Raw genomic sequence first — 19,127 nt, 5'->3', positions numbered from 1 at the left:
TTTTTTTTCCTTTGAGAACAATAGCCAGGGGAGCTCTGGAGCTGCTCCTGGTTCCATGCTCAGATTTGCTCCCAGCATGCTGGAGCTCAAGGCCAGGCCTCGTGCAGGCAGGAATGTCCCAGTACACTGACCACCTTCGCTTCAGCTTCTCTAGACTGAGTGATGCTGAGCTTTCCTCCACCATACTAACACTCTCATGGGCCAGTGCCATAGGACAGTGGCTGACCTGGGTTGGATCCCTGGGACTCCATGTGACTCCCTAAGCACCGCCAGGGCTGATCCCTAAGCACAGAGCCAGGACTAAGTTCTGAGCACCACCAGGTATGGCCCCCCCCAAAATTGAAAAAGAATCACAGGTACTTTTACTGGGCCAGAGAGACAGTACAGGAGTTAGGGGCTTGCCTTGCACACAGCGCATACTGGCTGAATCTCTGAGACCACACAGGGTCCTCCAAGAACTGCCAGAAAAATGTCCTGAGCTCCCTGGGTATGGTCCAAAATGTCAAAGAATTAGAGGTGCTTTTTTTGGGGGGTCATACCCGGCGGTGCTCAGGGATTACTCCTGGCTCTGCGTTCAGAAATTGCTTCTGGCAAGCTCAGTGGGCCATATGGGATGTCTTGATTCTGAATTGGCTGCATGCAAGGAAAATGCCCTCCCGCCATGCTATCTCTCCGGTTCCTACAGGTGCTTTTATTGCTGCTCTTTTATGCTGCTTTTCCCTAGAGTGTAGCAACTCTGAGTGTTTCAGACTATGGCAGGAGAGAAGGAAGCAGTAGAATCCAGCTGGCTGGACCGATGGGTCACTATGAGCCGCTGAGCCCTCACGCAAGAGTGATCAGGTGGGGCCCGGAGAGATAGCACAATGGTGTTTGCCTTGCAAGCAGCCGATCCAGGACCAAAGGTGGTTAGTTCGAATCCCGGTGTCCCATATGGTCCCCCGTGCCTGCCAGGAGCTATTTCTGAGCAGACAGCCAGGAGTAACCCCTGAGCACCGCCGGGTGTGGCTTAAAAACCAAAAACCAAAAAAAAAAAAAAAAGAGTGATCAGGTGGCTGCCGGGTGGCTGTGCTTTTCTGACAGCGGAAGAGGGTGCCGTGGACAGAATCCTGGGGTGTGGCGGAAGGCCTGCTGAGCCTGCAAGCAGACTTTGTGAAAGGCCACACTGTCTTTGGCCTACTTTTCCTCCTATCAGATGTTATTAGTCTTGCTTGTACTTCCAAAAACTGAAACATGAACTGGACACTTTCACAGTGCAGCTGATCACTCATGACACCAGCTGCAGCTGGGGCTGACTCCAGGACTGGGCCAGCCCTCCCTGGCACAGATGATGACAAAATGGAGACTTGATATATTCTTGACAGAAACTAGACATGAATCTCTAGTCAGTGTTCTCTATAAGAAGGAAATCAAGGGGCTAGAGCAACAGGACATCAGGGAGGGTGCTTGCCTTGCATGGGGCCATTCTAGATCTGATCCTGGTAACCTATATGGGCCACTGAGCCTGCCAGGGGTTAACTCCTGAATGCAGAGCCAGGAGTAAGCCCTGAGTATCATGGGATGAGACCCAAATGCAAATAAACCAAATAATTAAAATTGTGGGGCCGGAGAGATAGCATGAAGTTAAGGGGTTTGCCTTTCATGCAGAAGGACGGTGGTTCCAGGGGCGTTTGCCTTGCAAGCAGACGATCCAGGACCAAAGGTTGTTTGGTTCGAATCCCGGTGTCCCATATGGTCCCCCGTGCCTGCCAGGAGCTATTTCTGAGCAGCCAGGAGTAACCCCTGAGCAACACTGGGTGTGGCCCAAAAACAAAACAAACAAACAAACAAACCAACAAAAAAAGAAGGCTGGTGGTTCGAATCCCGGCATCCCATATGGTCCCCTGCCAGGGGCGATTCTGAGCATAGAGCCAGGAGTAACCCCTGAGCACTGCCAGGTCTGACCCACCCCCCCAAAAAAAAAGAATTAAAATTGTTTGGGGACCTTCCCTTTTTGGGACATGCTGCAAAGGTGGGGCTACTACTGGCTCAGAGCTAATGTCCCTTCTAGTGGTGCTTGGAATAACCATGTAGGATGGGATGAAACTAGGCCTCTGGCTCTCAAAATGCATGCTCAACTCTGAGGTATCTATGGGCCTGGCCCCGGGCAGATTCTCGAGGCAGGTGCGCTCATCTTGCAGAATGAGGAAAGGGGCCAGAGCAGCAGCATGTTGAACGGCTCCTTCACTCCCTTTCCACCCCGAAATCAGGCCTCCAGTGGTGGCAGCGGCCTCCTCGGCTTCCCTGCAAACTGGGTCAGCACATTTCCTCACTGCCAAAATCCAGGTCCCAGGTCAGATGACAGTGACAGACAAGCCTGCAGCCTGGACTCAGCACCTCGAGGGGCTGATTGAACCTGGGCTGAGCAGTGTAGCAGTGCACCACAACGAGAACACCACACCTCATATACACACATCATAAACACATGCATACACAAACCACAGACACACAAATAGACACATCGGGACACACACACAAACACACATCACCACTGCCAGGAACAACCTCCAAGCACCACCAAATGTGGCCCCAAACATAACAAAAGTGAAGGTAGATGGTTGTTGAAACGGGAAGGCAGGAGGAAGGAGAGAGCGGGTGGAGATGAAGGGGCACCGCAGGGCTGTCAGGGAGGAAGTGAGCTGCCACAGCTCTCCTGGAGCGCCTTTCCCCATGGTGCCACCTCCTGCTCTGGGCATGTGTGCAGAGAAGAGAAAGGAGCCCGGGATCTCTAGAGCACAGCCACCAAGAGCACTGGAGCATGAGATGAGAAGGGCTGAGTCCTGTGAGCCTCTGGAAGGAAAGACAGAGGGGTGGGGGGCAGGGAGCAGGGGCTCACCTCCATTTCTGATGGCCGTGATTCCGCGGAAGAAATCGTGGAAACTGATGACACCAAGCCCACTGGGGTCCAGGTACCGAGTCAGGCCCTTCACCTGCAAGTACCAGATGAGACAGTCACCTCGTTAGCAGGCAACTTCCACCACACACAGAACCACAGAACCACTGTTCCTGACTCAGGGGCCATCACCAATTTCAGCCAAGGATCCCAGTGTGAAGACCATTCACCAGTGTGAAGGACCTGGCTCCAAAGAATGTGGTCCTGCTCCCAGAAACGGGGTCAGAAGATGTAAGTTTAGGTTCTGAATCTAGCCAGAACCTTGGCTGTTGTTACGTACAGCAGAAACTGCCCACCCACCAGCAGGATCCCACAATGAGTTGGTGGCAAAAATTTTTTAAAAAGACTTGTGCAGTTATCAGGATCAGAGCAATAGCACAGCATTAGAGAGTTTGCCTTGCACACGGCTGACCCAGGTTCGATTCCTGGCACCCTGAGCCTGCCAGGAGTGATTCCTGAGTACAGAGTAGTAGTAACTGCTGAGTACCACCAGGTGTGGCCCCAAAACAAAATAAATAATAAAAAGGACTATGTCCAGTCATCCAGTACAATCTATGTGGACTTGACAGCATTTCCCACAGATGAAGACCCAGACCTGGGAAGGATGCCAGGAGCAGTAAGCCAGAACAACCTGTTGGAGTGAGACGGGCTTACATCCAAGGTAACTCAGGAACCAACATGAGCTGGATGGAAGATTGCCAAGGAATGACAAGGAGAACCCATGTGACGGTGAGTACAACATCTAGTTCCCCTAAGGAAGACAGTGTAGCACCTGATCTGCTCTGGGGGTCGTGGTAGCAAACGACAGCAGAAGATGGAGGCTCGTGATACAGAGGCCCCACCATGCATGATGGTGAAGAGTCAGTCACCCATAGATCCAATGGGGCCAGCTCAAGCCATGTCCCCTCCCCATCACAGGGAGACCCTCTCATTTGAGCCCAGCACATTTCCCGACCCTGCACTCACTTTAATAAATAACATTATTTATTTTGTTTTGTTTTATTTTTGGTTTTTGGGCCACACCCGGTGATGCTCAGGGGTTACTCCTGGCTATGCGCTCAGAAATTGCCCCTGGCTTGGGGGGACCATATGGGACGCCGGGGGATCGAACCGTGGTCCTTTTCTTGGCTAGCGCTTGCAAGGCAGACACCTTACCTCTAGCGCCACCTCGCCGGCCCCAAATAACATTATTTATAATGTTATAATTTTAAACATAGTTACATAAACATATTTATAAAAATATAAATAAAAATAAATTATAAATAAACATTGTTTTACTTCCCACAGCAACCATCTGAGTTCTCTATCAAAGTGTCCTCCGACCTCTGGGGCCTCTAGCACACGATGTCCAGAGAGAATCTCACAGGTTGCCGAGTTATCTAATCCCAAATCCTCAATAGTCAGTCATCCTGTCTTTAAAATTCCTCAGAATTTCAACACAAAATTACTAATTGAACACAAAGTACCAAGCTATTCATTTGGAAACATGAACCCAGTACCATCTATACAAATCATTAACTGGGTCCTTTTCCACGCTGCCTGTTGGAATGAGTAAAGATGAGTCAGAGTTCACTTTTGCAAGTGAGCCACAGCTGAGAGAGAGAGAGCAGGCCTTCAGGCCCCAAGCAGGGAGGGATCATCTGTGACATCTGTGACAGTTTCTTCTGTCCCGAGGACCTCAGATAGAGGGCGCCAGACACAGCTTTTTGCTTTTTTTTTTTTTTTTTTTTTGGTGGTTTTTGGGTCACATCCGGCAGTGCTCAGGGGTTATTCCTGGCTCCAGGCTCAGAAATTGCTCCTGGCAGGCACTGGGGACCATATGGGATGCCTAGGGATTCGAACCGATGACCTTCTGCATGAAAGGCAAACGCCTTTATCTCCATGCTATCTCTCTGGCCCCCAGAGACAGCATTTTAACCCCTTCTTAGCTAGGCCTCAATCACCCATCAAATCACTCAAGTTATGTCTGAAGGCCCTATTCAGAAATTCCAGAAGAGATGAAACACCCAGCCTGGCTTGATACCTGACACCACATGGGGTGGTACCCTCTGTACTTGCCAGGAATGATACCTGAGCATGGAGCCAAGAGTAAACCCTCTAGGCCAGAGCGATAGCACAGCAGGGAGGGCAATTGCTTTGCATGCAAACAACCCAGGGTCAACACCCAGCTTCTCATATGATCCCCTTCCAGGAGTGATCCCTGAGTGCAGAGCCAAAAGTCACCCCAGAAACAAAAAAAATGAGTAGGCCCTGAGCACTGTGGCCCAAAAATACAGTCATATAGCACACACACACACATACACGTGCGGGAGCATGCCCTTGCATAGGACAGCAACAATGAGATGATCGCTACAGTAGTCATAGGGCCGGCTCCTGCCATGGAGGAAGAGGGATACATATGAAGGCAGCACGTTCCTAGGACCATGTCTGAATGGCCGCAGGACGGGGACCAGAACAGGTCTTGGAACAGACATATGTTCCCAGAGCACAGCCAGGCAGTGTCGTCCTCAATGAGCTGCTCTGAATCCCTGAGGAAGCCCTAAGAGAAAACTTCACTAATCCCCTTCCCAGGCTCGGTGACTCCTAAGTGCAAGACAATCACCTGAATGTTCTCAGCACAAAACTTTGTTTTGGGGGACCAAGAGACAGTATAGTGGGGAGGGTGCTCGCCTGACATATGGCCAGGCTGGGTCTGATCCTCAGAATCCCCTAAGCAGCATCAGTGTGGCCTACATGCAAAGAGAAAGAATGCTTAGCAACCAATCCAACGGACATCAGCATTGTAGGATAGAGGTTCCCAGGCTTATTGGACCTACCACCTCCTTTTCCGAGGAAAAAAAGAAATCACTCAGCGCTGTCCCAGAAATTGACCTTCCTTGGGCAACACCCAGATACACGCAACCCACGACCGCACCAGAAACCTACTGTTCTGGCCCAGGCCCCTCTTCTCACCTTGGGGACACTACAGAAATCTTAGTCCACAATGTGGACTCTGTTCAAGTTCATCCAATGGAGCCTGAGGCAGGTAAGTCCACAGAATAAGAAGGGAGTGAAGGAGGGCAGCCTCTGTGCTCACCTCTCTCTCTCTCCTAAAATAGGGCTCAGGATGTCAGAAGATGCCTGGGGAGGAATTCACTGAACAAAAAGCTCATGTAAAGAGGGGCCCAGAGTGGGTCTGGCAAGCAGCAGACACTAGCACCGGGCAGCCCAGAGCAGGGCAGGAGGACACAACAGAGCCCTTCGCAGCAGCGGAACCAAGGCATGAAGGTGGAGTTTCCTCCCAAGAACTCAAGCCGAGAGGCAGGAAGCAGAGGTGGAGTGAGGCCGGCCAGAACTCAAGGCTAGCACCACACAGCACAACCGAGGGGATGGACTGGGGTGAGGGGGAACTGTTGGCTGAAAGAAGGTTAAGGCACAGAGAGCTGCAAGCCATGGGAGTACTCTCAGAGGGACAGCAGTCTCATGCATGACTGTTATCACACTGAGGAGATGGTCACTGTAGGGGCCAGGCTGGGAAGATGGGACAACCAGTAGGAGAGATAGCACAGTAGTAAGGCATTTGCCTTGCATGCAGCCAACCTAGGACAGATGGTGGTTCAAATCCCAGCATCCCATATGATCCCCCAAGCCTGCCTGGAGTGATTTCTGAGTGCAGAGCCATGAGTAGCCCCGGAGCGCCACCAGGTATGACCCAAAAAACAAAAACAAACCAGTAAGATGCTACCTTGCCTACACATGACCCAGGTTCAATCCCCAGCCCTGCCAGGAGCCCCCGCCCCAATCTGAGCATCAAAAAGACAAGAAACTCTGAAGTTGGAGAAAACCAAGAAACAAACAGGCAGGAACATGAGAGGAGGTGTGCAGGGTGAGGAGAAGGCAGAGTGGCCTCTTTTAGGGACTTTGTAACTATGACTTTTCCTTTTCCAAGCTTTGCTCAGTGCTCAGAGGGTCACATGCAGTACCAGAGACAGAGCTAGAGGTCACTCCTGAGCATGAACCAGGGCCACAGCCAATAGTGGCATGCACAGCAAGTGTCTGCTGGACTCTCTCCAGTCCTGCAACTATTAAAGTTTGGATTTTTGTTTTGTTGTTGTTTTTAGTGGCCTCAGGAGTCAAAACAGGCCTCACACAAATAAGCACGTGCTCCAACACTGAGCCCTATCCTGGGCCTTCGTGTAGTTGCTCAACACTTTGATCTGATAGTTTAAATCTAATTAATGTTTATACACTGTTTCAGCATCTTTTTTTGGGGGGGGGGGCCACACCCAGTAACGCTCAGGGGTTACTCCTGGCTATGCGCTCAGAAGTTGCTCCTGGCTTGGGGGACCACATGGGACACCAGGGGATCGAACCACAGTCTGTCCAAGGCTAGCGCAGGCAAGGCAGGCACCTTACCTCTAGCGCCACCGCCCGGCCCCATGTTTTAGCATCTTTTGTTTTATTTTGTTTTTGGGTTTTGGGTCACACCCGGCTGTGCTCAGGGGTTACTCCTGGCTCTATGCTCAGAAATCGTTCCTGGTAACCCCCCCCCCCCTTTTTTTTTTTTTTTTTTGGTTTTTGGGCCACACCCGTTTGATGCTCTGGGGTTACTCCTGGCTAAGCGCTCAGAAATCGCCCCTGACTTAGGGGCACCATATGGGACAACGGGGGATCGAACCGCGGTCCATACTACACTAGCACTTGCAAGGCAGACATCTTACCTCTAGCGCCATCTTCCCGGCCCCAACCCTTTTAAAAGCACTCATTGGGCCTTTCACTAGTGACCCACTGAGCCGTCAGAAAAGGGCAGAGTAGGGCCTGGAGAGATTGCACAGCGGTGTTTGCCTTGCAAGCAGCTGATCCAGGACCAAAGGTGGTTGGTTCGAATCCCGGTGTCCCATATGGTCCCCCGTGCCTGCCAGGAGCTATTTCTGAGCAGACAGCCAGGAGTAATCCCTGAGCACCGCCGGGTGTGGCCCAAAAACCAAAAAAAAAAAAGGGGGGGCAGAGTAATAATAACATTGTTTTTGGGTGAAGAGGCAACGTGTTGTGTTGTTTGACTTTAATCGGCGATGTGACAAGGAAGAAGAAAAAAAAAAAAAAGGAAAAAAGAAAAGAAAAAAATCGTTCCTGGTAGGTTTGGGGGACCCTATGGGATGCTGACATTCGAACCACCATCCTTCTGCATGCAAGGCAAACACCCTACCTCCATGCTATCTCTCGGGCCCCTTGTTTTGTTTTTAGACCACACCCAGTGATGCTCAGGGGCCACACCTGGCTATGCGCTCAGAAATCACTCCAGACTTGGGGGACCATATGGGACGCCAGGGGATTGAACCGCGACCGTCCTAGGTTAGTTCATGTAAGGCAAACGCTACACCACTTGCACCACGGCTCCGGCCGCAGCACTTTTTTTTTGTTTTGTTTGTTTTTTTTTTGGTCACACCCGGCTTTGCTCAGGGGTTACTCCTGGCTCTATGCTCAGAAATAGCCCTCGGCAGGCTTGGGGGACCATATGGGATGCCGGGGTTCGAACCACTGTCCTTCTGCATGGAAGGCAAACACTCTACCTCCATGCTATCTCTCCAGCCCCCCGCAGCACCTTTTTAAGTGGAGAGAGGTGGGGCCTCACCCAGCAATGTTCAGGGCTTATCCAGGTTCTGTGCTCAGGGATTGTTGGTTCCTGTGGTATTTGGGAAACTCTATGTGGTGCCAAGGACGCTCAAATCCAAGGCAAGCGCCTTTCCTTCTGGATTCTATCCAGGCCCTATTTCAATCATTTAGTTATTTTTGTTTGTTTGGTTGGTTGGTTGGTTTTTTGGCCACACAGGGGTTACTCCTGACTCTGTGCTCAGAAATCGCTCCTGGAAGGCTCAGTGGACCATATGGGATGCTGGGATTCGACCCAGGGTCCGTCCAGTGTCAGCAGCATGCAAGGCAAATGTCCTACCACTATGCTATCACTCTGTCCCTGTTTCCAGCACTTAAACAAACCAAGCATTTGAAAGAGAAGCAAGGTAGGAGTTTAACACCCTGTAGCAACTTGTCTCAATGCAATAAAATTCTCCTATATTTTAGAGCCTGTACTGGAATAAACCCTAACAATTCTGAATCATCCCAGGAGCTTGTAAACTTTAGCTCCTCATTCGACACCTGGCAATAGAAGTCTGACAATCTTTCATTTCAAAAACTAGTAACAACTGGGGCTGTGGAAGTTGGCTATAACACAGCCAGAAGCTGGTATCCAGAAAAGAAGGTGAAGTGAGGAGGACTTTCTCTCTGCTTTGTAGAAACTGAGTTGGACTTGTGGTTTGGAGGGACTAAAATGGCACCCAGAAGGATGTTCAGCCCTCAAAGCATCAGCCAATGACCTACATCTGTGGAGAATATCCCATAGAAGATGAATTAAAGCTCAGGGATTCGGGCCCGGAGAGATAACACAGCAGTGTTTGCCTTGCAAGCAGCCAATCCAGGACCAAAGGTGGTTGGTTCGAATCCCGGTGTCCCATATGGTCCCCCGTGCCTGCCAGGAGCTATTTCTGAGCAGACAGCCAGGAGTAACCCTGAGCAGCGCCGGGTGTGCCCCCCCCCCCAAAAAAAAAAAAAAGCTCAGGGATTCGAACAGATGAAGAGAATGTGAATACAGAATTATGTACAGAAAAGGACTAAACAAGGGCTGGAGAGCTAGATGGAGGTAGGGTGTTGGCCTTGCATGCAGAAGGACAGTGGTTCGAATCCCTATGGTCCCCAAGCCTGCCAGGAATAACCCCTGAGCGCTGCTGGGTGTGACCCAAAAAAAACAAAAACCAAAAAAAAAAAAAGAATGAAAAGGACTAAATGATTGGTGGTCTTTGATGCTCGAAATATGGAATTCAGAGAAATAACCTCATGTATATTTGAAGTTACTGCTTTTTCTTAAATCAATATTACATAGTTTGTGACTAATATACTTAGTATGATGAATAAGACAATAATTTTTTGTTTTTGGGTCACACCCGGCAGTGCTCAGGGGTTACTCCGGCTCTATGCTCAGAAATCGCTCCTGGCAGGCGCGGGGGATCATATGGGAGGCCAGGATTCAAACCACCGACCTTCTGCATGCAAGGCAAATGCCTTACCTCCACGCTCTCTCTCCAGCCCCAAGACAATAATTTTGTTTTGTTCTCCATATAAAGTCATGTAATCTTTAACTATATCAGTCATATGATTAAGTTACTTTTGTTGAAAAAAAAATTGGGGCCGGAGCAATAGTTTACCAGGAAATGTTTGCCTTGCACATTGAATCTCTGGCATGTCATAGGGTCCTAAGTGCAGAAACAGGAATAAGCCCTGAACATCACTGGTATAGCCTAAAATAAGGAAGCCAAAAAATAACTAGCAATAAGCAAGCTCAAAACCAGACTGTATAGGGCCAGAGAGAGGACTGAGAGTGATTTTTTTTCTTTTTTTTTCTTTAGTTTTGGTTTTTGGGTCACACCAGGCAGCGCTCAGGGGTTCCTCCTGGCTCTATGCTCAGAAATCGTCCCTGGCAGACACAGGGGACCATGTGGGATGCTGGGATTCGAACCACCATCTTCTGCATGAAAGGCAAACACCTTACCTCCATGCTATCAGTCCGGCCCCAGGACTGAGAGTGAATGAAGCCCGCTGTGCATGCAGCCCACCCCGTTCCATCCCATCACCAGAAGTCAGTGGAATAACAAAAAGCTAAATAACATAAAATCAATGAAATCGAGGACCGGGCTAAATGCTCAGCAGTAGAGCATTTAGCTTGCACGTGCTAGCCCCAGGCTCCCAAGCCTGCACGCATGCAAGCTCACGCGCACACACGCACGCACAGGGAATTCTCTCATAGTGATCATTTTTCTCTAACTGGGGAAGCAGCTCCAAGGCTGAAACAGAAACCTGGCAGGTGGAGTGGCACCAGGAATAATTCCTGAGTGCAGAGCCAGGAGTGACCCCTTCTGCTCGCCCTGCTGGCTGCTGCCAACACAGGCTCTGTGTGCCATACCTGATCCACCACCAGCCGCTGTAAGGAGAGACAGGCACACCCCTGTGCCGCACAAGAAAGGCCCCAACAGCATCTGTATTATAAAGAGGAGCTGCCTCATTAATAATTCAGAAACCTCACTTACATGATTGAAAATGCTTCCATCAGAAAGACCACACAAAAGATGCCAAATATGCACTTCATTTTTTTTGTTTGTTTTCTGTGGGGAGCCACACCCGGTGACACTCAGAGGTTACTCCTGGCTATGTGCTCAGAAATCGCTTCTGGATTGGGGGACCATATGGGATGCCTGGGGATAGAACCATGGTCCGTACTAGGCGAGCTCCAGCAAGGCAGATGCCTTACCGCTCCAGTCCCCAAATATGCACTTCTAACATAGCGAGCAACTATGAGGACATAGCAGGTAGTCTCGTGAACTTGGTGTTTTGAAATCCCAAAGTGGAAAGTACAAGAATGATGGGTCATTGCCATTCATTACCCAATATAAACTTATCTGAAAGATTTCCTAGGGGCTTTTAAAATCAGGACGCCTTATCTCTATGACACAGGGTGAAATGCAATGAATGTGCTTTAGAAATAATCTGTAAGGGCCCAGAGAGGTAGCACAGCGGCATTTGCCTTGCAAGCAGCCGATCCAGGACCAAAGGTGGTTGGTTTGAATCCCGGTGTCCCATATGGTCCCCCGTGCCTGCCAGGAGCTAGTTCTGAGCAGACAGCCAGGAGGAACCCCTGAGCACCGCCGGGTGTGACCCAAAAACCAAAAAAAAAATCTGTATGAGTTCAAGACTTCCTTTTCTTCTTTTTTTTTTTAACTTTAGGGGCTGGAGAGATAGTACAGTGGGTGGGTCACTTGCCTTGCAGACTTGCAAGTGGCCAACTCATTCAGTCCCAGGTACTCCACATAGTCCCCTGAGCACCACTAGGAATCATCCCTGAGCACAGAGCCAGGAATATGCCTGAGTAACACCAGATATGACCACCCCCCAAATTTAAACGTTTTTTTTTTTTTTTTGGCTCACACCCAGCAGCACTCAGGGGTTACTCCTGGCTCTACGCTCAGAAATCACTCCAGGCAGGCTCGAAGGACCATATGGGATGCTGACATTTGAACCACCATCCTTCTGCATGTAAGGCAAACGTCCTACCTCCATGCTATCTCTCTGGCCCCTAAAAGCATTTTTTAAAATATGCATCAGGGCTGGAATGATAGCACAGTGGTAGGGCATTTGCCTTCCATGTTGCCGACCCAGGACAGACCTGGGTTCGACCCCTGGCATCACGTATGGTCCCTCGAGCCTTCCAGGAGAGATTTCTGAGCGCAGAGCTAGGACTGAGCACTGCTGGGCAAACAACAAAAGCATCAGAAGGCAAAATGCCTCTCTTTTCTCTAAATTATTTCACTATCAGAGTTTCTTCTTGCTTTTCTGTACAACACTGGGCTCAGGAGGAAGCACTTAGATAAGTCCACTAAGCTCAACCGTTGCTCATCTTGAACAAAAGCTCCCCTGCACCTTCCCATGGAGCGAGTGCAAGATTCCCATCATGCCCAGCCCAGCCTCCTCCTCCAGTAGATGGAGAGGACAGAAGACACAGGGCAGACACAAGACAGCTCTGTGCTCCCTCACCTCTGCCAGACAGGAGTCCTCCCAAAAGTCTGACACAAGGTCATCAGGGAGAGAGCAATAGTACAACAGGGAGGGCATATGCCTTGTCCTTGGTCAAGGTGAATTCAATCCCTGGCAAGCCATAAGGTCCCCCAAGCCTACCAGGAGTGATCCCTAAGCACAGAGCTAGGAGTCAGCCCTGAGTATTGCTAGGTGTAACACAAAAATAATACCAAAAAAGGACATACAGTCATCTGTGAAATAAGGGCTGGACAGGTTCAAGAGTTAGCATGTCCCAGGTTTGATCCCCACCAACCCTCCAGAACTCCTGGGGCTACACCCTGTTGACCGCCAGCACCAATAAAACAAAATTCCACCAGGAACCCTAACCTTGACTAGTCTTGACTCATTTCTACTTTGCATTTATAAGACAGCTCAGGCCCAGATAGCAACCCCACATTTTTCCCACGGCAATCAATAGTTTCTACATTAGACGAAACTATGAAATCAATAAGATGAAACTCTGAGAATACTAAAAGTTGAGAGCCATTTAAAGGTTAAAAAATGGGGCCAGGGGCCCGGAGAGATAGCACAGCGGTGTTTGCTTGCAAGCAGCCGATCCAGGACCAAAGGTGGTTGGTTCGAATCCCGGTGTCCCATATGGTCCCCCGTGCCTCTCAGGAGCTATTTCTGAGCAGACAGCCAGGAGTGACCCCTGAGCACCGCCGGGTGTGGCCCAAAAACCAAAAAAAAAAAAAAAAAAAAAAAAAAAAAAAGGGGGCAGAGGGCCGGAGAGATAGCAAGGAGGTAAGGCGTTTGCCTTGCATGCAGAAGGATGGTGGTTCGAATCCCGGCATCTCATATGGTCCCCAGAGCCTGCCAGGGGCGATTTCTGAGTATAGAGCCAGGAGTAACCCCTGAGTGTAGCTGGATGGGACCCAAAAACCAAAAAAAAAAAAGGGGGGGGGCAAGATAGCGTGGAGGTAAGGTGTTTGCTTTGCATGCAGAAGGATGGTGGTTCGAATCCTGGCATTCAATATGGTCCCCCCCAAAAAATAAAACAAAAGAAATGTTTAACCTTGAAAACAAAAAGCGGGGGCCCGGAGAGATAGCACAGCGGTGTTAGCCTTGCAAGCAGCCGATCCAGGACCTAAGGTGGTTGGTTCGAATCCCGGTGTCCCATATGGTCCCCCGTGCCTGCCAGGAGCTATTTCTGAGCAGACAGCCAGAAGTAACCCCTGAGCACCGCCAGGTGTGACCCAAAAAAAAAAAAAAAAAAAAAGAGAAAACAAAAAGCGGGGCGGAGCAATAGCACAGCTGTAGGGTGTTTGCCTTACACGCAGTCAACCTGGGACAGACACAGGTTTGATCCTCGCATCTCTTATGGTCCCCAGAGCCTGCCACTGGAACCATAGTACAGCAAGAAAAGTACTTGCCTTGCATATAGTCAATCCAGATTCAATCCCCAGCACCATTAATTTATGATCCCTGAGTTCAGAGACGAGAGCAACCCTGGATATACCCCTCCAAATTTTCTTTTTTTTTTTTTGGGTTTTTGGGCCATACCTGGTGACACTCAGGGGTTACTCCTGGCTATGCGCTCAGAAGTCGCTCCTGGCTTGGGGGACCATATGGGACACCGGGGTATCAAACCGCAGTCGGTCCTAGGCTATTGCTGGCAAGGCAGACACCTTACCTCTAGTGCCACCGCGCCGGGCCCCAAATTTTTTTTTTTTAAAAAAGCAGTAAGTGGGGCCGGAGAGATAGCATGGAGGTAAGGCGTTTGCCTTTCATGCAGGAGGTCATCGGTTCGAATCCCGGCATCCCATATGGTCCCCCGTGCCTGCCAGGAGCAATTTCTGAGCCTGGAGCCAGGAATAACCCCTGAGCACTGCCGGGTGTGACCCAAAAACCACAAAAAAAAAAAGCACTAAGTATGGGGCTGGAGAGATAGCATGGAGGTGAGGCGTTTGCCTTGCATGCAGAAGGATGGTGGTTCGAATCCTGGCATCCCATATGGTCTCCTGAGCACCACGGAGTAACCCCTAAGAACTGCTGTATGTGGCTCAAAAATATAAATAAATAAATAAATAAATAAATAAATAAATAAATAAATAAATAAATAAATAAATAAAAAGGGGCCGGCGAGGTGGCGCTAGAGGTAAGGTGTCTGCCTTGCAAGCGCTAGCCAAGGAAGGACCGCGGTTTGATCCCTGGCGTCCCATATGGTCCCCCCAAGCCAGGGGCAATTTCTGAGCGCTTAGCCAGGAGTAACCCCTGAGCATCAAATGGGTGTGGCTCGAAAAACCAAAAAAATAAAAATAAAAATAAAAATAAATAAATAAATAAATAAATAAAGCAATAATGGGGCCGGAGAGAGAGCACAGTGGTAAGGCATTTGCCTTGCATGCAAAAGGATGGTGGTTCGAATCCCGGCATCCCATAAGGTCCCCCCGAGCCTGCTGGGGGCAATTTCTGAGCATAGAGCCAGGAGTAACCCCTGAGCGCTGCTGGGTATGACCCAAAAAACGAAAAGGCAATAAGAACATGGGCCAGAGTGATAGCACAGCAGTAACGCATTTGCCTTACACTAGGCTGATCCGGGATGGGTTCAATCCCCGGCATCCCATATGGTCTCCCCACCAACCTGCCAAGAGCAATTTCTGAGTGCAGAGCTAGGATGTTGCCAGATGTGACCAAAAAAAAAAAAAAGATTAAAAAGATAGAGCAGTAAGAACGTGGTTGAACCACCCACCACCACTACCACCCTCCCCACCAACCCCAAAATACAAAAAAAAAAAAAAAAAAAAAAAAAAGTGGGGCCCGGAGAGATAGCACAGTGGTGTTTGCCTTGCAAGCAGCCGATCCAGGACCAAAGGTGGTTGGTTCGAATCCTGGTGTCCCATATGGTCCCCCGTGCCTGCCAGGAGCTGTTTCTGAGCAGCCAGCCAGGAGTAACCCCTGAGCATCGCCGGGTGTGGCCCAAAAACCAAAAAAAAAAAAAGAAAAAGAAAAAGAAAAAGTGGTTGAGGGGGGCCCGGAGAGATAGTGCAGCGGCGTTTGCCTTGCAAGCAGCCGATCCAGGACCAAAGGTGGTTGGTTTGAATCCCGGTGTCCCATGTGGTCCCCCGTGCCTGCCAGGAGCTATTTCTGAGCAGACAGCCAGGAGTAACCCCTGAGCATCACCAGGTGTGGCCCAAAAACCAAAAAAAAAAAAAAAAAAAAAAAAAAGTGGTTGAGGGGCTGGAGAGATAGCACAGCGATAGAGCGTTTGCCTTAGATCAGGGGTCTCAAACTCGAGGCCTGCAGGCCGTTTGCAGCCCTCCATACAACATTTTGTGGCCCGCGGCTGGCCTTCAAATATCGCGATATTTGCGATTATTCGCTTACCGAATAATCACAATAAAAATCGCATTAAACATTCGCATACCCCGAGCAGTTCCGTTTGGGGTATGCAAATGTTTAATGCGATTTTTTGCTAATTTTTTTCTTACTAATGCGATTTTTTTTTTTTTTTTTTTTTGGTTTTTGGGCCACACCCAGTAACGCTCAGGGGTTACTCCTGGCTATGTGCTCAGAAGTTGCTCCTGGCTTGGGGGACCATATGGGACACCGGGGGATCGAACCGCGGTCCGTCCAAGGTTAGCGCAGGCAAGGCAGGCACCTTACCTTTAGCGCCACCGCCCGGCCCCACTAATGCGATTTTTTATTGGGAATATTCGGTAAGCGAAATCCCTTATGCGGTCCTGCCTCACCCCGACTTTGCCTCCTGCGGCACCCAGGTAAATTGAGTTTGAGACCCCTGCCTTAGATGCAGGACAGTAGTTCGAATCCCGACATCCCATATGGTCCCCTGAGCCTGCCAGGAGTAACCCCTGAGCGTTGCCGGGTGTGACTCCCCCAAAAAAAAGGAAAAAAAAAAAAAAAAAAAAGAACATGGTTAAGGTATTTTCCAGCAAGAAAGAAAAGCAACAGAAGTTGGGCCATAGACTACAGCTCCTGACTAAGAACACAAGAGGCCTTGTGGGTCAAATCTCGCCACCTGTGGGTTGAGTGAGACCCATCCAGGAGGTGATGTCCACACAAAGCAGGACTGAGACCCAAGAAGCTGCTTAGCACTTTGCTGAGTGACAGTCCCTTACCAAAAGGTCTTCACCCTAAAGGCACAACTGGAAGCCTGAACATAGGGGGCAGGTCTGCCTTCCCCTCCTCATAGACTTGAACCTTTGATTCGAGGGTCAGAAGTGGATAAGAGGGGCCGGAGAAAGAGCACTCACTCCATTTGGTCCCCCGAGCCTGCCAGGAGCAATTTCTGAGTGCAGAGCCAAGAGTAACTCCAGAGTGCTGACAGGTGTGGCCCAAACCGAGCGAACAAAAAAAAGAAGTGGATAGGATACAGACACTGCGGATGGAGGAGACTTGTGAGTAGCTGCAGGGTTACTGGCAGACCTCTGACCTCTAGGCTGCCCTAGCCTGGACAGCCAGAGCCTGCCACCGTGCACCACCCCCTGGGGCATAGCCACAGCTTGGGAGGCTGCTACCAAGACAGGTGGAGAGAGGGGGTCCGGCTGAGGGCACCAGGTCTGAGCCCTGCATCCCCGCACCAGGAGGACTCAAACAGAAGGCGGAGGTGGGTGAGGGGGCTAAGTAACTGTTTCCTGGAAACGGGGTGACAGCCAGGTAAGCCGGGTGGCCTAGAGAAGGTCTCCAGGGTAGGGTCCCCAAAGGAGGGGTGCAGGGTAAGGCCTGGCCCTGCAGGTGCCTTCCTGGTCCATCCCCTCCCCTCAGGCTCGGGGTGGTGGCCTGAAGACCAGGCTGGCCTTCAGGGTCCCAGGCCTCCCGGGCCCACGGGCAGCGAGCGTTACCTGCAGCTCGCTCACCTGCTCGGCGCCATAGACCGTGGCGAACTGCACGAAGTCCTCGGTGCGCACGAAGCCGTCCCCGTCCGCGTCCAGCGCCTCGAACACGGCGCGGAGCCGGGGGCCGTCGTCGGCTTCGCCCGGGCCTGGCTGCGCCTGGCAAGGGTTCGAGGCCGGCTCAGGGTCGGCGGCTGCCCCCTCGCGAGCTGGAAAGAGCTCGGCCTCGCCAGCGCCGGGCCCCGGGTCCTCGGGCTCGCGAGGCGCTGGCGGCGGCGGCGGCGTCTCGGGTTCCGCGGGCCACAAGAGCGGCCCGAGCTCCAGCAGGGGCTCATCGGCACCGGTGCCGGTACCGGGCTCGGGGTCCGAGTCTGAGTCCGCGTGCGGCTTGCCTAGGGGCTCGGGGTGTGGGTCGGGCTCGAGTCGGGGGTCGGGGTGCGAGTCCGGGTCCGAGTGCAGATGGAGCGGGAGGTCGGTGTCCACTGGGCCTACCCGGCCCGGCTCGAACTCGAGGTGGGTTTCCGCGCTGGAATCCGGCTCCGGGGCCCGGTGCGCGTCGGCGTCAGGCTCGGGCTGCGGGTCCGGGTCCGAGTGCAGCTCGAGCCGAATGTCAGTGTCCACCGGGCCCACCGGGTTCTGCTCGAACTCGGGCTGGATTTCCGCGCTGAGATCCGGCTCCGGAGCTCGGTCCACGTCGGCGCCCGGCTCGGGGTGCAGGTCCGGGTCCGAGTGCAGATCGAGCCGGAGATCAGTGTCCACCGGGCCCACCGGGTCCGGCTCGAGCTCGGGTTCAGTTGCAACGCTGAGATCCGGCTCCGGGGCCCGGTGCGAGTGGGCGTCCGGCTCGGGGTGCGGGTCAGGATCCGGGTCCGGTTCGGAGTGCGGCTGGAGCCGGGGATCCGCGTCCACCGGGCCGACCGGGCCCGGCTGGAACTCGGGCCGGGTTTCCGCGCGGGGACCCGGCTCGGGGTCAGGTTCGGGCTCGGGTTCGGCTCGGAGGTCCGGGTCCGAGTCCGGCTCCGCGTCCGGGTCGGCGGGGTCGGCGGGCGCGCCCCGCGGCGTCCTCAGGGGGCGCCGGTCCCCGCCCGCGGCCGCCCTCCGGGCCGGGGCGTCCGGCGGCTCCCACGCGCCCAGCGCCGGGCTGCGGGCCGGGGCGGCGGCGGCGGCGGCGGGCGGGGCGCGGCGGGCGGCCGCGGGCTGCATCCCGGCGCCGGGGCTCAGGGGCTCGGGCCGGGGCGGCGGACAAAGGCGCTCAGGGCGCGGCGGCGGCGGCGGGCGCGGGCATCCCCGCGGCGGAGGCGGAGGCGGAGGCGGCGGCGTGGCGGGCGGGCGCGCTCGGGGCGCCCGGGCTGCTCGGGCTGACGCTCGGGCCCTGCTCCGCCCGGGCCCATGTTGGCGCCGCGCTCAGCTGCCCCCGGCCAGGCGGCGCCCCGCGCGCGGGCCCATGGCGACGGCGGCGGGCAGGCAGGGCAGGGCCGGGGCCGGGAGCGGGCAGCGAGGACCGAGGCCGGGCCGGAGATGCCGGAGATGCCGAGGGGGCGAGATGCTGGCGGGGACGCGGAGGAGCGAGAGCGACGCGGCGCCCGCCCGCGGTACCCAGATCGACGCCACGCCCCCGGCGCCGCGTGACGTCAGCGCGTCCCGGCCACGCCCCCGCGCCGCGCTATAAAAGCCGGAGCGGGCGGCGGGGCTGCTTCACTGCGGCCTGCGGGCCCCGGGTTGCGGTGTGGGGCCGGTGGCCGCGGTGA

General features: G+C 52.8%; 1 protein-coding gene across 3 annotated transcripts in view; it reads right to left on the bottom strand.

Annotated features, from left to right (window-relative positions):
- Positions 1–18,436, bottom strand: part of RAB11FIP3 (RAB11 family interacting protein 3) — a 42,880-nt gene extending 24,444 nt beyond the window's left edge. Inside the window, exons 1-3 of one of the 3 annotated variants that reach the window (XM_049767965.1) lie at positions 18,097–18,435; positions 17,404–17,814; positions 2,873–2,966 (exon numbers count right to left, since the gene is read on the bottom strand). The gene's annotated coding sequence lies outside the window, so the exon portion shown is untranslated. Of the gene's footprint in view, positions 1–2,872; positions 2,967–17,403 lie in introns of all 3 variants that reach the window. The other 2 variants (XM_049767964.1, XM_049767963.1) reach the window with 2 other exon arrangements.
- Positions 18,437–19,127: the final 691 nt, after the last annotated feature.

The sequence above is a fragment of the Suncus etruscus genome, chromosome 2, assembly GCF_024139225.1.
Source record: "Suncus etruscus isolate mSunEtr1 chromosome 2, mSunEtr1.pri.cur, whole genome shotgun sequence".
Classification (NCBI taxonomy): domain Eukaryota; kingdom Metazoa; phylum Chordata; class Mammalia; order Eulipotyphla; family Soricidae; genus Suncus; species Suncus etruscus.
This window is presented reverse-complemented; position numbering and strand designations above follow the sequence as displayed.